Source organism: Chrysochloris asiatica, unplaced genomic scaffold (genome assembly GCF_000296735.1).
Source record: "Chrysochloris asiatica unplaced genomic scaffold, ChrAsi1.0 scaffold00198, whole genome shotgun sequence".
NCBI classification, from domain to species: domain Eukaryota; kingdom Metazoa; phylum Chordata; class Mammalia; order Afrosoricida; family Chrysochloridae; genus Chrysochloris; species Chrysochloris asiatica.
Window position 1 is genome coordinate 5,294,142 of NW_006408716.1, and position 18,337 is coordinate 5,312,478.

At 48.0% G+C, this 18,337-nt stretch overlaps 1 protein-coding gene and 1 pseudogene across 1 annotated transcript in view; one reads left to right on the plus strand and one right to left on the minus strand.

The window, feature by feature from the left end:
* GRID1 (glutamate receptor, ionotropic, delta 1) overlaps window positions 1-18,337 on the minus strand; it is a 1,105,771-nt gene that overhangs the window by 946,158 nt on the left and 141,276 nt on the right. The window lies entirely within an intron of this gene.
* On the plus strand, window positions 14,214-14,753 carry LOC102811576 (annotated as a pseudogene).

Below are 18,337 nucleotides of genomic sequence, written 5' to 3' on the forward strand. Positions count from 1 at the left end.
GAAGGAAGGAAGGAAGGAAGGAAGGAAGGAAGGAAGGAAGGAAGGACGCAGGCAAGCAAGCAGTACAGTACTAGAAGAATGTTGTTGTTTACTGCTGTCAAGTTGGTTTCAACTCAGAGACCCTGTATAGCGTTTCTGAGGAGCAGCTGGTAGATTTGAATCGCCAACCTTGCAGTTCAAACCGACCTTGCAGTCCAGTGCTTATCCTGCAGCGAGCGCCACAGCAGGGCTCCATTAAGAAAGCCAGTCCAAAATAGCTTTATATGCGTAGAACATGATTTCAAGAAAAACATCTACCAGTTATTTACAAAGAGAGAAAAAGTTACAACAAAACAAAAAATCTTAAATGTCTCTGTAATTCTAACACTACTGATGGAAGCAGTAAAAATTAGAATTAGGGTCATCAATAAATCGTATTACTAAAACAGGAAATATATTCGTTTAAGCTAAAATAAGCTTAAAATTTACTCAGGCATCCTCAAAATCTCAATGGCTTAATTTAACGAAAGGTAATTTTCCCTTCATGCTCTGTGCTTACTGCATGCAGCTCTGCTCTGTGAAATCTTTAGGTCCCAGAGCAAGCCGACTAAGGAAGCACACCCTATCTCTCAGGGCAGAGGAAAAAAACTAACCTGGCAGAACACTGGGATGGCTCTTAAACAGCATTTCAGAAAAAAAACTTATGTCAATTTCACCTCCTTTTCATTGGCGAGGAAACTCATGTGACCATGGATGATATCATCACAGCAGACCACTCATAGAGAAGAGCAATAGATACTTTGAATCGTAACATAATTTACTACATATATGTTGTTGTGGTTAAGACCCACAGCGACCCTGTACAGGGCTTTGGAGGAACAGCTGGTGAGCTTGAAGCGCCGACCTTGCAGTACAAACCAGTTTGCAGTCAAGCACATTAATCCACAGAGACACACCAAGACTCCTTACTACATGTATTAAGAATCCAGAATAAACAAATGAAGGCGGGTTTTCATGAAAAAATATGAGAAAATGCAGCACAAATCCACTTACAGGGGCTCTAATTCACAAAGAAGACATAAGAAACAAATCACACTTAAAAACTTACTAATTCATAGAAAAAATGGAAATCAAAATAATTCCTAAACAAACAAGCATGTAAAAACAACACACCAAAATATTTGGGTCAAAAGCATTACACAGAGGACAATTTATAGCAATAAACACACACATCAAAAAAGAAGAAAGAACTCAAATCAACACGTAATCCAGTATCTTCAAGAATCAGAAAAAGATCAGCAAAAAGATACTACAGTCACCAGAAGAAAGGACATAATAAAGATTAAAACTAAATGAAACAGAAAAACAATAGAAAAAAAATAAGCAAAATTAGAAGCTGGACCTTTGAAAGAGTGAATAAAATTTGAAAGAATTAATAAATTTGCAAACCACTGGCAAATTTAACGAAGGACAAGAAAGAGAAGGTGCAAATAACACGAGCAAGAAAAAGAAACAGGTGACATTACAACAAAACCAACTGAAATAGAAAGGAAAATAACAGAATACTATTAAAAACTGTGCTCCAACAAATTTGAAACCTAGAAGAAACAGGCAAATATCTAGAAACACAATACCTACCTGAACGAACACAGTCTGAGGTACAAAATTTGAACAGACCCACAACAAAAGAAAAGTGTTGAACAGATAATAAAACAATTCACAGCAAAATAAGTCTACCCCAGGCTGCTTCAGTAGAGAATTCTACCAAACATTCGTGGAAGTGTTGACACAAATTCTACTCAAAACTATTCCAGAACATATAAAAGAATAAAGTACTGTCATGTTCATCCTATGAAGGAAACATAACCCTGATGCCAAGGAAGGTATCACTAACAAACAAAATTGTACACCAATATCTCTCATGAATATAGATGCAAAAATTCTCAGCAAAATCCTAGCCAATAGAATCTAACATTGTATCAAAAAAATCATAAACAAGTGAGATTAATACCAGGTTTGCAAGGATGGGTCAACATTGGTGGTGGTGTGCCATGGAGTTGATTCTGACTCATAGGGACCCTGCATAGGGCTCCCAATGCTGTAAATCTTTACAGGAGCAAAAAGCCTCAACTTTCTCCCGCAGAATCACTAGCCGTTTTGAACTGCTGACCTTGAGGTTTGCAGCCAGACTTGTAACCACTCTGTTACCAAAGCTCCTTTTGGATCAACATTAGAAGAACTATTAACATAACCACCACATAAATGAAACAAAAGAACCACATGATCGTATCAGTCGATGCAGAAAAACATTGCGACAAAACTCCAACACCTATTCCTGATTTAAAAAAACAACACTCAACAAAGATGAGGTTTTACAGTCGCAGAAAGGCTACACAGGGTCACTGTGAATCAGAACTGACTCAGAGGTATTTAACAGCAACAACAACACAAAACCAAAGGTCAACATTAGTTTCAACAGTGAGAGACTGAAAACACTTCCCTTCCAAACAGAAGGCACACACGAATGCCCTTTATTACCACTCTGGTAGCGCAATGGTATGAATCGGGCTGCAAACCTCAGGGTCAGCAGCTCGAAACTACCAGCTGTTTCGTGGGAGAAAGATGTGGCTTTCTGCTCCCATAAAGGTTTACAGCCTTGGAAACCCTGTATCGGGTCGCTATGAGTCAGAACCAACTCCACGGCACATAACAACAACAACAACATTCAATATTGCATTGGAAGTCCTAGTCAGAAAGGGAACTTAAAGTCAGCCAAATCGGCAAAGAAGTAAAACTATCTCTATTTGCATATGTATCTATACAAAGAAAATTCCAGAAAATGGTTGGAATTCATAGAGGGATTCGACAAAGTGGCAGGATACAAGACCAACATACAAAATCAGTCAGATTGTTTCACACTGACAAAGAAAACTCTGAAAAGAAAATCAGGGAAAAACAACCTGTCAATCTTCACAGGAACAAAAAACATTCTCTTTCTCCCACGACAAGTCTCTGAATTATTATTTGGAGAACAAAGTTTTGGAGAAGAAAAGAAGTTACCCATTTCAAATTTTGTCAAGCCTAGTCGTAGTGGTTACGAATCGGGCTGCGAACCGGAAGGTCAGCAGTTCGAAACTACCAGCTGCTCCGCGGGAGAAAGATGAGGCGATCTGCTCCCGTAAAGATTTACAGCCTCGGAAACCCTATTCAGGGTCGCTATGGGTCGGAACCGACTCGACGGCACTTAACAACAACAACAACAACAGTCTATCTTAGTCCCTTCCCGTTAGAGCAGCATTTCTAGAAGTGTGTATGTGAGTGTGTGCCTACATGCACACTTGGGTATCTGGAAGCAAGTGCATGGCCTGAACACACATATCTGGGAATGAGAGGACAGAACCAAGAGTAGAGATAGACGGAATTTCAGAGCGAGGAGGAATAAGCCATTCGAAGCCACAAGCAAACAACAAACGCTGGTCAGAAAGTCTCTCATAAGACACACCCCCTGGCCTGTGCATCCTTCCAGAATAGATGAATTGGGAAGCATCTCTGACTAGTCACCTGACTCACCAAGAAGCTGGCTGAGGCTGGAGTCCCACTGTGCTGTTCTCACAGGGGAGAGAACACGAGAGTCGGAGCGGCTGATTCACACTGGCAAGTGGTCAACTAAAGAAGTAATTTCTCGTGATCACGGGTTAGTGTAAAGTCTGCTTCCATTGGGTCCTGGTATAAGCAGGAGGCAGTCCCACCCCACCTGGCCCCATAGGTGAAGGACCCTGGACAGCAGCCACGCTTTCTTTCTCTCCCTTACCTCTTTCTCTGTTCTGATGTCAACGGGAAATCTCAAGTGTCACCTCGTGCCACTTGCTATGTGTGAGCGAGCATTTCTAAGCACTAATCATGTAACGGAGTCCTGGTGTGGCTCTGTGGTCTAAATGCGTCAGACTGCAAAGTCGTTTGAACTGCAAGGTTGGTGGTTCAAGCTCACCAGCTGCTCCTTGGAAACCCTATACAGGGTCACTATGGGTCAGAATCGACTCGACTTAACAACAACAACACCATGTAACAGGTACTAAGTCGTACACAATTCCAGCCAGTATGTACCAGCAGTCTCATCCACGATTTAGAAATGAGGAAACTGAGGCTAGGAGAAGTAAAGTAACTTTCTCATGTCATACAGCAAGGTATACCTGAGTACACCTCCAAAACCTGTGTATACCCCAAATACACATTTCCAGAACAGAGGAATGGCAAGAATGGGGGTTGCAAGGAACATCACAGTGGCCCCTAGAAACAGCCCAGGAATGAAGCCTCCCAGGACCTCTGAGCCCAATCCACTAGTAAAAACCCATTTTTACCACATGCTCAGGGCAACCCCATGTGTTCAGAGTAAAACTGTGCTCCACAGAGTTGTGACTAGCTGATTTTTTACAAGGGACTTGCCTGCTAGGTCGTCTTTGGAGGCACCACTGCAGGGACTCAAACCTCCGACTTTTTGGTTAAGAGTGTTAAGGTGTGCTGGTGGCACTGTGGGTTAAGTATTGGACTGCTAACAGAAAGGTCATTATGAGTCAGAATCAACTTGATGGCAGTGGGTGGCCACGAGTGTTATCCATTTGCACCACGGAGACCAGAATGCCCAGTCACAAGTCCTTCCTCTTTGGAATCTCTGTACTGATCCCTGTTTCACACTTTGGCCTTAAATAGCTTCTGGGTCTTTGGGAGCCCATGGTCTCAGTGAAGATACAAAACAGACTGCAGTGAACAGACACCAATATCAGGGGACACGCAGAAGGGTCCAAGTGGGACTGGGCAGAGCTGCTTAGGATCCAATCAAGGGAACTGGAAAGAAGTTGTGGGGAGGGGTGTGGCAGTGAAAACAGTAAATCACTGGCCACCCCCACCTTCCCAGTATCTGGTTGTTTTATGTGATAACAGTGATAACAAACACTGACAATGATGGATAGCATGCCTCCCCAGGAGGCCCCCACACACCCCGACTTCACAGTTACTGGCAGGCAAGCATTCCCAGAACCCCTCAGGAGCTGACAAGACAGACAGTTCCTTCACTGGGCACACATTCCTGGTGGAGGAAACGTTTGGTGTTTTCTGCTTTGGCTTTCATTTGAGATAAACAAAGGCCCAGCGGGTGGGAAATGGAGGACAGTCTGGGGAGCCAGCATTCAGCTCCAAATTCATTTCCAGAACAAGAGGTATGCCAGGGACAGGGACTGCAGAAAATGTCCAGCAGCACCTGGACACAACCAGGGAGTAGGATCTCTCAGAGGGCTTTAGAGCCCATGCCAGAGGAACCAAAATGCCCAGCTGCGTGATGAGTCTGGTTTTGGGGGCTTCCTCAGCACAAACTGGAGAGGTGGCACAATTATTATCCAAATCTGATAGACGAGGAAACTTAAGTTCAGACCAAATGATGTGACCGATATGATAAGAGGACAGAAGCAAGTTGGAACCCATCTGTCTCAGCCCAGAGCTCCAGCCCACAGTGGTACTGAGGATCCTTGTCAAGGCTTGCAGGACGCTGGGCGATGGGAAGGACACTCAGATCCCGTTACGGTAGGAAGAGGGCAGGGTTCAAACTGGCCACTGACTATCCATGTTGTGGTGAGGATGAGATAGATGTGAAAAACACTGAGCCTGGCATTTGCCAAGGACTCCGTAACTGTTACCACTCAGGAGACACAAACTTTGTGAGGGCTTGCTGGGTTGTTTACAAGATAGTGTGCTCAGCTGGAACCAAAAGACTAGAGGGTCAGGTCCACCCAGGAGCACCTTGAAAGAAAGGTCTAGTTATCTACCTCCAAAAAACAATTCCACTCTGACTCACATGCGGTCACCATGAGTTGAAACCAACTGGTAAGTGCTTTCACCAATTAAGCCCCATGAGGACAGGGACCCCAGTTCCTGGAGATGCCAAACACACACTCCATCAGTGTGCTTAGGGCTCTGGCTCCAGGACACCAGCTATGACCTTCAAATGCCCACAAACAGGTCTAGGATAGTGCCCAAACTTCCTGCCCAATTTCTGGGGTGGATCAGTGAGAGAACTGCAGAGAAGTCCAGCGAGAAAGAAGCAGGAGGCCTGAAGGAGGAGGGACAAGGTAGAGTAAGCCAGGTAGCACACAACACAGAAGGCCAGGCCCCTCCAGCGGTTAACCAAATTCTCGAGGGCCCTGGGCTGTGGCATGTAGGCAGGGTGCCTGAAGGCACACAGGGCCATCCTGCTTCCGGTGCAATCCCCAAAGGCCTCAACCTGGCCTTACTGCTGAATCCCTGTGTCTCTGGGACCAGCCCAGGACCGGTGACAAAGTGGGTGAAAATAACATCTAATCCGGTGAGTGGCTTCACTTCCACACCACTGCCCGGAGAGCTTGCTGTGTGCCAATATCACTCTAGACCTTCATTCAGCTTCACCAGCTTTGCAGCGAGTTGGGGACCTGTGTTCCCCCATCTGCAGGTGGGGAAACAGAGGCTCTGAGACAGGGAGCAATCTGCTCAGGGTAACACACTAGGAGGTGTCAGTTGTCTGGCCCCACATGGCCTCTAGAATTAAGAGGAAGGAAAAGGTATGTTCTAGAGCAAAAAGCTGTCAGCCACCTCCCAGCAGCCTCTCTGAGCCCTGTTCACACGGAACTGGGACACCCAAGACAGCAGAGGGAGGCAAGCCCTATCTCCAGGATTTAAATTTAGTCCAGGGCAATGCCAGCTGACTCCGATTCTGATCCCACTCAGCCTGGGGTCTGCCAAGCACTGAGCAGACCTGGGGTGTCAAAAAGAGCGTTGGTTCCCCGGCCACCCCGAGGAGCTTGGGTTCTTTTGTTCAGACTGCTGACCCACAGCAGCACGGGTCAGGGTTCAGCCACATAGCGGCCTGCTGGCAGCCCTCAGCCCACCTTCCTAAAACAGGGCCTTGGTCACTACTGGTGCCCGTGACTCCGCCCCCAGAAGTCCACCAAGTCCAGGGCCCTACACCTGCCTTGCTAGAAGGGCCCATTATGCCATTTCATCCCCTACTTCATCTATGAGAAACTAAACTCAGAGCAGTTAAACAGCTTGGCTTAAGGTAGAACATCTGGTGAGTGATGACGCAAACCCAGGGAGGTCAACGTGAAGCCCAGAGCGCTAACTATATGCCCCAGTCCCAACCAGTTCCTCCTGAGACTCACCCCGCAGTGTCTACACCACTGTATGGGGGGCTAGGCCCCTCCAAAGCCACAGAGAGCTGGTTGTGGCGTCCCCATCACTGGACTCTGGCTCAGGAGACTGCAGAAAACCCCAGTGGTCCAGCCCCCCCCACCCCACCCCCAGGCACCGCGTTCCCAGGCCTGTGCAGCCCTCCCCCAACACAAAGCACCAAGCAGAGGCTGCATTTGTGAACAACGATGGCTCGGCACATGGAGAGGGAGTCCATTTATTCTGGAGAAAACATCTTTGTTCTGCAAGTGAAGAGGAGCCATTTCCAACAATTTAATGCTCTGTTCGCGGGCCTGGGTGCTGAGGGGGGCAGCACGAAGCTTGTTCTTCGAGGCAGAGCGGCACATAATGAGGCTTCTCACTGCCGTTCCCCACCGTCGTGCCAAAACCCAGAACGGTTATTTATCCATTAATCTGACATTACACCCCCTGCATTTTATCTGCTTAAATAAATTTGGTGGTTAGAGTGTGTGCCTGGCGGAGAAACTCCCGCATTGGATTGCATGCCAGTGAGTGCAATATTACATTATAAACCCAGCTTTGACTTTGCGGTGGAGGGGGAGAGGCCTTGGTGGACCCAGCTGTGAAACGCAGGGGGCTGCGGCCTGATCCCGCATCTCCCAGCTCCTCTGAGATTCAGGCTCCCTGGAACAGTTCTCAGAGCCTGCCATGATGGCAGGAGACAGTCTACTGTCTGGTAATCTGTGTCCCAGAACAATCAGTCTACAGGCAGCAAAGAACAGTGGGAAAGTCACTGCCTGGGCTAGACGCCTGGCTGTACCATTCACTAGCTGTGTGATCCTGAGCTGTCACCTCACTGTTCATGCCTCCGTTTCCCCACCTCCCTCCTAGGGTTCTTGTGAATTAACTGAGTTAATATGTGTAAAGTGCTTACACAGTGCCTGGTACATACCAAGCGTTCAATCAAAGTTGTTTTAAAAATGCAGAATCATAAAAATCTAAGACAAATGTTTGTACAGCAGAGCTAGAAGGGACCTTGGAGATGGACTACACGGCTGAGTTTCTCCATGGGTCCTTCTGCCCTCCCCTATGGACCTCTTTCACTTGGTTAAACACAGTAAGGTACCATGGAGTCTTTCATTTGAAGGAAGGGTCCCTCTGCAGCTCCTTTCCTCTTCTCCAAGGAACAAACCAAACGTGAGAGCCGGGAAGGGTCTTGTGCAAGGGACCCCCAGCAAGTTCATGGCAATATGGCAGCAGAAGCCATACTTGTGGGGGTTTTTTGCAACACAAGGCTCTGACCTGCCAATGCACTTCATTTCCAGTGAGTCTTATCAGCCTCTCTACCCACTGCCAAAGAAGCCTTGGTAGCATAATGGGCTATGCATACGGCTGCTCACCAAAAGGTCAGCACGTCTAATTCGCCAGTCGCTCCAAGGAAGAAAGATGAAGCTTTCTGCTCCCATAAAGACTTAGCGCCTCGGAAACCATATACAGAGCTACGAAGGAGTCTAAACTGACTCATCAGCACACCACCACTACCATCACCCATCTACTGCCAGGTTAGGACTAAGTCAGGACAGAAGAGCCATCAGGTCCTGACATTCAACCCAGCAATTGCAGTCCCCTCCCCACACACACACACACACACACCGACCTGGCTCCAGACAATTGAGAGCTTAGTTCCCCAGCAGGTGAAATGCCCTGAGCCCCAGACATCTCTTATTTGTCATTGACATCGTCTCCTTCATGGCCTTGGCCTGGAAGCTAGCACATCTACCAGTCTGCCCACCCTCTATCTTGGCTGGCCCATGACACCATGTACCCCTCCCCCCAGAGTTGGGGCCTATCCTGCCACCCAAGTTGGAGACCCACCTAAGGCTGGGCGACACCTGGGTCCTGATGTCCCCACCAGCAGCAGCCTCCAGTGTGGCCCCTACTGGTCACCCACTTAAATGAAGCACGGCCCAGCTCAAACCCACCCAGCCCACCTTGAGCACTTCCCCCAGGACTGGCTCCTCCACCTGGAAAAGGGACATCCACAATCTTCTCTGGCTAAGGAAAGGCGGCCCGCTGGTCCAGGCTGGCCATTGCGGTGAGTTGAGCGGAGCCATATTCACGCAGGAGCAGCTCTGCCCAGGCAGCTGCAGCCCGGCCCCTGCCTCCTTCAGAGGACAGAGAGGCAGGCAGGCGGGCAGACAGGCGCCCAACACAGGACCTCCCCCATACTCAGCAGCACTACTGCCCCTTCCTCCGTGGCTCGAAGCTGAGGAGACCCCTCCAACCTGCAGTCACGTGCATCCCATACCGACAGAGGCTCTCAGTAAGTCCTAGGAACAGTGCCATCTGCCACCAAGGCCTAGGTCCTACCTGGCCGGACCTACACCCTTGCAGTCCTATCTTCCCTAGTCATGTCTAAGTAAGTAAAAGGCCATGGTCAGAGGACATGGAGCAGGGAAAGACATGCTTGGCCCTCTGAAGCAGCCAGCCTGGTTCCCACATTCAGGCCAAAAGCCCACCCTGGCCAGTCCCCAATAGGAGTGAGCCTCTGACACCCCTACCTGGGCACTGTCTCATCTTGAAGAATGTTCCTGGCTGGCCTCTTGCTCCACTTCTTGGATGACTCCCTCTCTGGACTCTGGTCCAGCCCGATCTCCAGCTTACCCCAACTGATGCTGCTCCTGGGAACGTGATCTGCGCCTCAGACCACATCAACTTTCGGTCATTTTAGCTGAAGCCAGCCCAGCCCAATTGTAACCTAACCTGTGCCACGTGTTTACAATTCTGAAACTTGCTCAGGTACAGTCCTCTCATTTTACAGATAAAACACTTGAGTTTTCCCATGGAGCTTCTAAAGGGCCAACCCAGTATTGAGCCAAAGCTGAGGAGTCTCTCGGTCCAGACACTCAAGTCTCACCTCCAGCCTGGTCATGTGGCTGGCATGCCCGTGTGTCTGTCTATGCCTCATGAATGAAATAAGACACTGATTCCAATCCTAAAATCATGGAGGGACTAGGGGAGACCGTGCTTTCTATGGGTTCTAATTAGGGTCTATCTTTCTTTGGCGTTACCAAGACTCACCTGGTAGTGACGGCAAAAGGAAATCAACATTTTACACAATAAAAGACAGCTCTCGGTTAGACAGCAACAGCATCAATCTTCAGCAACAGCTCATTTTCATGTTGCAACTTTCCTGGGTGAGCATGGCAAGTAATGACCCTGAGGATCAAAACGATGCTGACCAGCAGCCCAGCTGAGCCCCTGACTCCTCTGCCCAGCCCACCCATCCAGGTCCTCAAAAGTTCCCTTGGCCCAGGAACCACAGAGGCATCGGCAATTCTGTCTGCCTCCCGTAGCCCTAAGGCAAGGAACACACAATCCATATCACTGGATTGTACGTGTAGAAAATGACTGAATTGGTGTATGTTTTACTGTACATATTGTCAACAATAACAACTAATAAATTTTTAAACAAACAGTGCAGAACTCCGCCCCTAAGTCACCCAGGTAACCACCAAGCACCTCCTAGCCAGCAGTACCCAGCTGTCCTTGCTAGTCCTATCCCGTTCCACACCGTCCCATATCACACTGACCCCCTAGTTACCCCCTAGGACCCCACACTTCCCCCAGCCCCCAATGCATACCACCAATAACTCCAACAGCAACACTGACCCCTAGTTACACCGCGTCCAGACCAAACCCACTGCTGCCGAGTTCCCTCTCACTCACAGAGACTCTACAACACAGGGGAGAATGGTCACATAGAGTCTCCAAGTCTTTACAGAAGCAGACTGTCACATCTTTCTCCTGAAAGGTTGCTGATGGGTTTGAACCACTGACCTTCTGGTTAGCAGTCGAGTGTTTTAACCACTACACCACCAGGGCTCTAAAAGCATCTCAGTGCCCCTCAAGTTCCCCAAACGCCTTCATGGTACATTCATACATGTGCCACCCAAAATGCCAATCCTCCTAACCACCATGGTCTGATCCCAAATGGACTTCATGGGTTTCCAATATTTCCTGACAGTAAGGCTACACATACTAGGGAGCCCCCAGGATCTGAATCCACTTCCATCGGCCCCCGCCACCCCCTGCCTCAAGTCTGGCCCCAAGCTTCCCTCATTGGAGTGAGCGAGGTGGCAGGGCAGATGGAAGAGATCCTTAACCAGGGGAGAGTCCCCTGCCCCAATCCCATGATACTGGGTCTCTGATAACGTCTCAGTTCAGAGCCAACCCTGGGGTCTGCTGAGAGGTCAGGAAATGGCCTGTAGGGGACCCTAAGGCCAACTACAGCAACTTTCACTGGATCAGGAAATCCTCCCATTCCCCTCTGCTTATCCTCAGCTGCTTCCCATTGCTCCCTGGGGACCTAGTGAGATACAGACAAATAGGAACAGGAGCTTAGAACCACAGGGCACTCCCATGAGCCCACTCCTTTCCAGGAAGGACTGTGGGATTGGAAAAGAGAGCTTGACCCTCGGAAAGGATGAAGAGGACCTGCTATTCCTCCTAGCTCTGTGGTTCAATCCTCACCTTCCATGTGGGGTCCCAGTTCCAAATCCTGGTCAATGTACCTCACGCAAAGACACCACTCATCTGTCAGTGGAGGCTTGCATATTGCTCTGATGCTTAACAAGTTCCAGTGAAATTTCCAGACCAAGGCAGACTTAGAAGGAAAGCCGAGCAATCTATTCTGACAATCAGCCAATGAAAACCTCATGGACCACAACAGTTCTATCCACAACCAATCATGAAGATGGCACAGAACCAGGGAAGTTTTCATTCAGTTCAACAAGAGATCACCATGTGCTCCCCACTTTCCTGGAAATGCTCAGACCAGCCACCTCAAAGGACAAGAGTAGTCACCACTGCTTACTGGGGGAGGTGGACTGGGCAGGAAAAACACGGAAAATCGGACGAAACAGATTCAGAGGGTGGTCCCAGAAGTCTCAGCTTCAGATAAAGGGATTAATAAATGGATCAAGTAACAGTAGTAATCACCATTGTTTTCTGGGTCCCTGGGGGGGGGGGGCAGTCAAGCTGCAGTCAACAGAGCCAATGAGGGCTATCACCCCATGCCCCTGCATGTCTGACCGTCCCAGCACAATGCATGCATACAACATTCATCAATAGTATTTACTGAATCACTGAAGGAACCTTCCTCTCATTAACAATGTCACCACCCTGACAGCCTCGAGGAAACACAGCCACTGACAGGCACATCCAGCGAGAAGACCCACCGACATCACCACAATCCCAGACCCACACAATGCTCCAGTAACAAGAGTTCTTGGAGATGGCCAGTGCCTGCTGACCCAGACCACAGACCACATCCCCAGGACAGTCATTACTCAGGGGAGTGCCTGTCCCTTCCTGACACCACACCAAGAGGAAGTGCAGACAGCATTTCCTGAATCATCTCCCTAGCAACCCAAGAGCTTTTGTTCCCAGAGAAAGAAGCTGACTCATGCCAGGGGAGAACAGCAGGGGTACAGGCAGGGAAGCAGGGTCCACACTGTGCCTGCAGCCCTACCCACTCAGGAGTACCCCAGACAGGGTTGGTGAGCAGAGGCCTCATGGGACAACAAGGCACCTAGTTCTGAAAGCTGCCCTCTTGCTCCGAAGCCCAACACATGGACTACCCACAACTCCTCAACCAGGGCTCAAGACGGAGGTAGCAAAAGAGTTTGCCATCTTGCCCAGGCCATTGAATGCCTCACTTCTGGTCCTGCCAAAATCTCCAGCTTCCTCTGTCCCCACCACACTCCCATAGCCCTCAGGGGCTACAGAAACACAGGCCCCTGGCATTCACATGGCACCACCCCCAGGTACATTCGGCCCTCTGACCAGAGGTGTATTTGAGGGACAGCAGGGATGGCACATGCCCTGAATGCCACTGGAAGCAAGGCACCACTGAGCAGTTTCTATTAACCACTGCAGCTTCCATGAGCAGCTGGGAGAGACCATTCAGCGAATAAAAACTAAAGCTTTCCTAGTTGAGAGCCTCCGTGGGCCATGGCACGCTGCGTGATCTTGCTCTGCTGAATGTAGGAAGAGAAGAAGCAGGAGTGAAAAAAATGGCTTTGGGCACATCATAGAGCAATTTTCATCAGTGAAAGTTAGGGAGGTACAGTTGTAATTGTAATGTTTGTTAAAGTAAAAGATGAATGAACTTGACTTGTAATTTTGAGCTGGTATGATGGTAAGGTTATCTAATAACTGAGTCTTCGATGCTTGGACAGAGGCATGATACCAGTGTTTGCCACAGATGCTGTCTTCTGAAGATACAACTCTGCCTCTGACTGCTGGGCTGACTTTCTTTCTGTATACCTGGGGCTCAGGTGTTACCCACTCTAGAGGTCTTCCTGCCCCTGGGCTCTCTCATCTATATCCCATGCAGTTCCTGGTGTTGTGATTGTTATATTACTCAATAAGGAGCGCTGGTAGCGTAGTGGTTACGAATCGGGCTGGTAACCTCAAGGTCGGCAGTTCGAAGCTACCAGCGGTTCCGTGGGAGAAAGATGAGGCTCTCGGCTCCCGTAAAGATTTACAGCCTCAGAAACCCTGTACAAGGTCACTATGAGTTGGAACTGGCTCCACAGTACTTAACAACAACAATTACTCAATGGTAAACTACAAGGAGTCAGGATCAGTGTTCTTCTCCACATGGGGTTCTGAATATGCTCACTGATAGGACACTGCAGATCATGTACTGATAGCTAAGCTACCATCACCAGTGTCCAGTGCACTCTGGCCAATGCAGCATGGTCAATATGATGTATGTCTTGTTTCCTGACTCTCCTCCACAGCAGAAACACCAGCAACATTCAGGATGGTGGCTGCTTGTTATTTTGGCTCCTGGAGTGAGGGAGCTGAGAGCAGGAAGACAAGCCCCCAAACACATCCATGAGGAGCAAGAAATAAATGACCAATACGTTCTTCGCAGACTCCGTGCAGTCTCCCTCTTCAATAGTGCTTGGAGGGAGCCCTGCGTTCGCCAACCTCCCCCAACGGGCCACTCCCCATCACCCTCCCCAACTCTGGCCAGCTCCAACACCACTGCAGTAATGACTGTGTCCCCCTCCCAGGTACACCAGAACTACAACCGGGACTCAGAGGCCATCAACCTGGAGCTCTATGCCTCCTACGTCAACCTGTCCATGTCTTACTACTTTGACCGCGGTGATGTGGCTTTGAAGAATTTTGCCAAATATTTTCTGCACCAATCTCATGAGGAGCGGGATCATGCTGAGAAACTGATGAAGCTGCAGAACCAACGAAGTGGTCGCATCTTCCTTCAGGATATCAAGAAATCAGACCGGGATAACTGGGAGAGCCGGCTGAATGCAGTGGAGTGTGCACTACACTTAGAGGAAAACGTGTATCAGTCACTAATGGAACTGCACAAACTGGCCATTGACAAGAATGACCCCCATTTGCATGACTTCATTGAAATGCATTTCCTGAAAGAGCAGGTGAAATCCACCAAAGAATTGGGCGACTATATAACCAACTTGTACAAGATGGAGGGGCCAGGGTCTGGCCTGGCGAAGTATCTCTTAGACAAGTACATCCTAGGAGACAGCAATGGAGAGAGCTGAGCTTTAGCCTGACTTCCCCGTGGCCACACGCGTGACTTCCTGGGCCACCAAGGCAGCCACATGCATGTTTGGTTTACCTTGACCTTTTCTACAAAATGTACCAAACCATCCTACTTCAGTCCTTTCATTTGTACCATTCCTTCAGATAAAGTAATTTGATATCCCCCACCCCCGCAAAAAAAAAGAAGTGACCAAGATTAGGATTGTGTTTATTACTATAGTACAAACAAACCGATCCAACAGCTTCTAGTAGGGAGAGAGTACAAAAGTTTCTGTGCCCTTCGCAGGCCAGCACAATGTCAGGTACTCTTTGAGCATGCAACCAACATCTATCTACCTGGCTGGTTTTCCGAGTCGGCAAACTGCCAAGTGTACTTTTGAGGCCCTTGATTACTACATGGCCAAATCTGAAAAAGGGAGCAAAACATGAGGCATGTTAGAAATAATAGGGTTGGAGGACAGTGAGACTTGGGTTGAAATCCATGCTAAGATATCCATGGTCCTGCCCTAGTCCCATCACCTCTGAAACTCAGCTTTCTTACTATAAAATAAAACAGTATCTCCCTCTCAGGGTGTCCCTAAGAGAGCAGGAAGGCCACTGCAGCCTGGAAGCACCTGCTAAACTGTTGAGCCCCTTTCATCACTGAAGGGTGCCGGTACCTATGACCAGCTCCAAGAGCCCTGGACACGCTCCAACAACCACCCAGCGAACTCGGACAGACTGTATCTGAGATGATGCCAACCCTCACTCACACATGGCACAACAGAGAGGTCTGAGATCCTACAATGCTGGGCTCCCCGAGGCCAACAATACAGTGCTCCAAATTATGCCCCCCCATGTGGTGCTGTAGGATAAGCACTGGACTGCTAGCTGCAAGGTTGGCTGTTCAAACCTATCAGCTGCTCCTTGCAAACCTTATACAGTGTCTCTATGAGTTAGAGCCAACTCAAAGACACTTAATAACAATAACATACACACACACAAAGACAGATGAAAACATTCTGAGGCATGCCGTTTCTGACTCGTACAGGGCACCTGGGCTGGTACCTGCACTTCCCCCATGTTCGTTCGGGGGCCTCTTGTCCGTGTCCCCATGCCTTTCATGGTCCTCAGTCCTTTCTCTGTTTCTTCTTCCTGTCAAGCTAGTCCTTTCCTCAAGCTCCATCTAGGGCTGCCTCCACTTCTTTTTAGTCCCAATTCCCAGGCAGGACAGCGTTTTGAGGCTGGTTGGCAGTAATTTCTTAGAGGTAGAGACACATCCTGGTGGTCTTAATGTGCCTCTAAACCCTCTGAATCAGCCTTGTTTGATTATGGGGCACCTCAGGAGAAAATCCAGTACAGATCAGGACTCAGGACTCAGGTGCCCCATAGGATCCTGAAACAGCATCTCTCAGAATGCAGCCATGCACATGGAGGGTGTACAGAAATCACTGCTCCTGTTTGAGAAGGCTCAGGCTCGGGCTGGCCTGGGGACGTGAGCATCTCACTGGACAAAGACACAAGCCAAGGCCTCAGTCCACACAAAGACACAGTAACTACATTTGCTGATCACCTAGTGGGTGCCAGGTTCCTTGCTGGGTGCATTACATTTATGCCCCACAGAAATGCTGCAAGATGCCTCCCGTTATCCCATTTTACCTCACACATGGGCGCTACGACTCTTTTGCAGGAGAACCTGGAGGACTCACCCCAGATCTCAAGGTCCTTCTTACAACCCCTTCACAAAATTGGCTGTGATGCTTGCGTGCCACCGAGTCACTTCAGACTCACAGCACATTTCTCTCCCCTGGAGCAACTGGTAGATTCTAAATGCTGACCTTACAGCTCAGCTCATAATCCACTATGCTGCCTGGAATCCTTCTTCACAAATTGAGGCTGAATAAATCTATCCTCGCTTGTAGGCCTTCCTGAAAGAGCATTTATACTTGCATTCAATGAAAATTATTTAAATGAATTTAATTCTTCATGGTTTGGAAACATGAGACATCTGCTTTATCGCAGCAGCTGTATCTCCTAATTAAAACAGCTGTAAGACATTGCTCCCACCCTGCAGACCGTGTACTCCTTGAGGGTAGAGGTTAAGAATTATACCCCTCAAGAAGAGCTGGTAACGGGGTGTGCCCTTTGGGCCTGAGGTGTGAAGCTCTGAGATGCAGGGAAAGATTGATGTGCTAAGACACATGGAGATCTTCAGTGAATGCTGGGTCAACAGATGCTGGAAGGAAACAAGGTCCTTCCTCCAGGGCCGATATTCTGAGTTCAGAGTTCTAGGCTTCTAAACTGAGAGAACAAATTTATGTTTATTAAAGCAAAAATAAAAGAGTCATTTCCTTCAATATCTACTACCAGAGATATTTATTGGTCCATAGAAGATTACAGAATAAACAGTCCCTACCCACCTCATTCAAACAATTGTTTCCTCTTCCATCCTTCATATTTTCATTACCTCCAGTCCCTTCATCACAATATTAAAAATAACAATAATTTGGAAATCAATTTCTCACCAAGATGGAGCAACAGAAACCAGATTTATCCTGCTGATTTAAATAACCAGTGGAGCATAAACTATATGAAACAATTGTCTCGAGACACTGGGCATGAGGAAATAAAGACAGGGATTACTGAGAGAGAAAAAACAGGTGAGCCCTAGGATTGCCTTATTTTTCTCTCTTAAGAGAATATCCAAAACAACACAGGAAGAGAGGGTGTAGGCAGAGCCCAGAAGACGATGTGACTTGACGATTTGAAGCTGAGAATTATGGGAGTCTTATGTATGGTTGGCAGCTCAAACCCACCAGTTGCTGCTTAGACACGCTGTACAGATTCGCTATGAGTGGCAACTGGCTCAAAGGCACTTAACAACAACAACGTGGGCGGAGTTCACAAAACAGAGTAAAAGACAGAAGAGAAATCCACACGGAGAGAAATCTGGTGATCTCTTCCAGAGGATCTCCCTCAAGCGTTTAACTGGGTGTGAGAAAACTACCCAAGGTCAGGTAAATAACCATCCAAAATAAGTTATGGGAATAGCACCTAGCGCGCCCCAGGAGCAATGCCCGTTTCCAGTCAGAATGGAAAACTTATGATTCGTCAACATTGGGTAGAGCACTCGCAAGAACCCTGACTCAGAACTGGTAGTTCTTGCCCTGCCTAACAAATCTTAAGAGCAAAACTCAAAAAGACCAAATAGCTTTTGAGTAACTTAATAGCATCCCAGAAAATTAAAAATAAAAATTAAAACCCTCCGGAATATTTATGGAAATAAAAAAAAAATCCCATCACAATATCTTGAAGCCAACAAAAAAAAACACCAGATATGTGAAGAAATAAGAAAATACGGCCCATATAAAGAGGAAAGTCTATCTATCAAAACTGAACCGATAAAAAGCACAGAAGATAGGCCTTTGAAGCCTGTGATATAAATTGTTTTTACAACTCTAACAGGAGTCTTGGAGTGGTGCTGTTAAGTATAAGGTCCACAGTTCAAACCCACCAGCTGCTCCTCAAAAACCGTATACAGAGTTGCTATGAGTTGGCTACTACTCAACAACAATGTGTTCAAAAAGCTAAGTAGAGGTGTTGT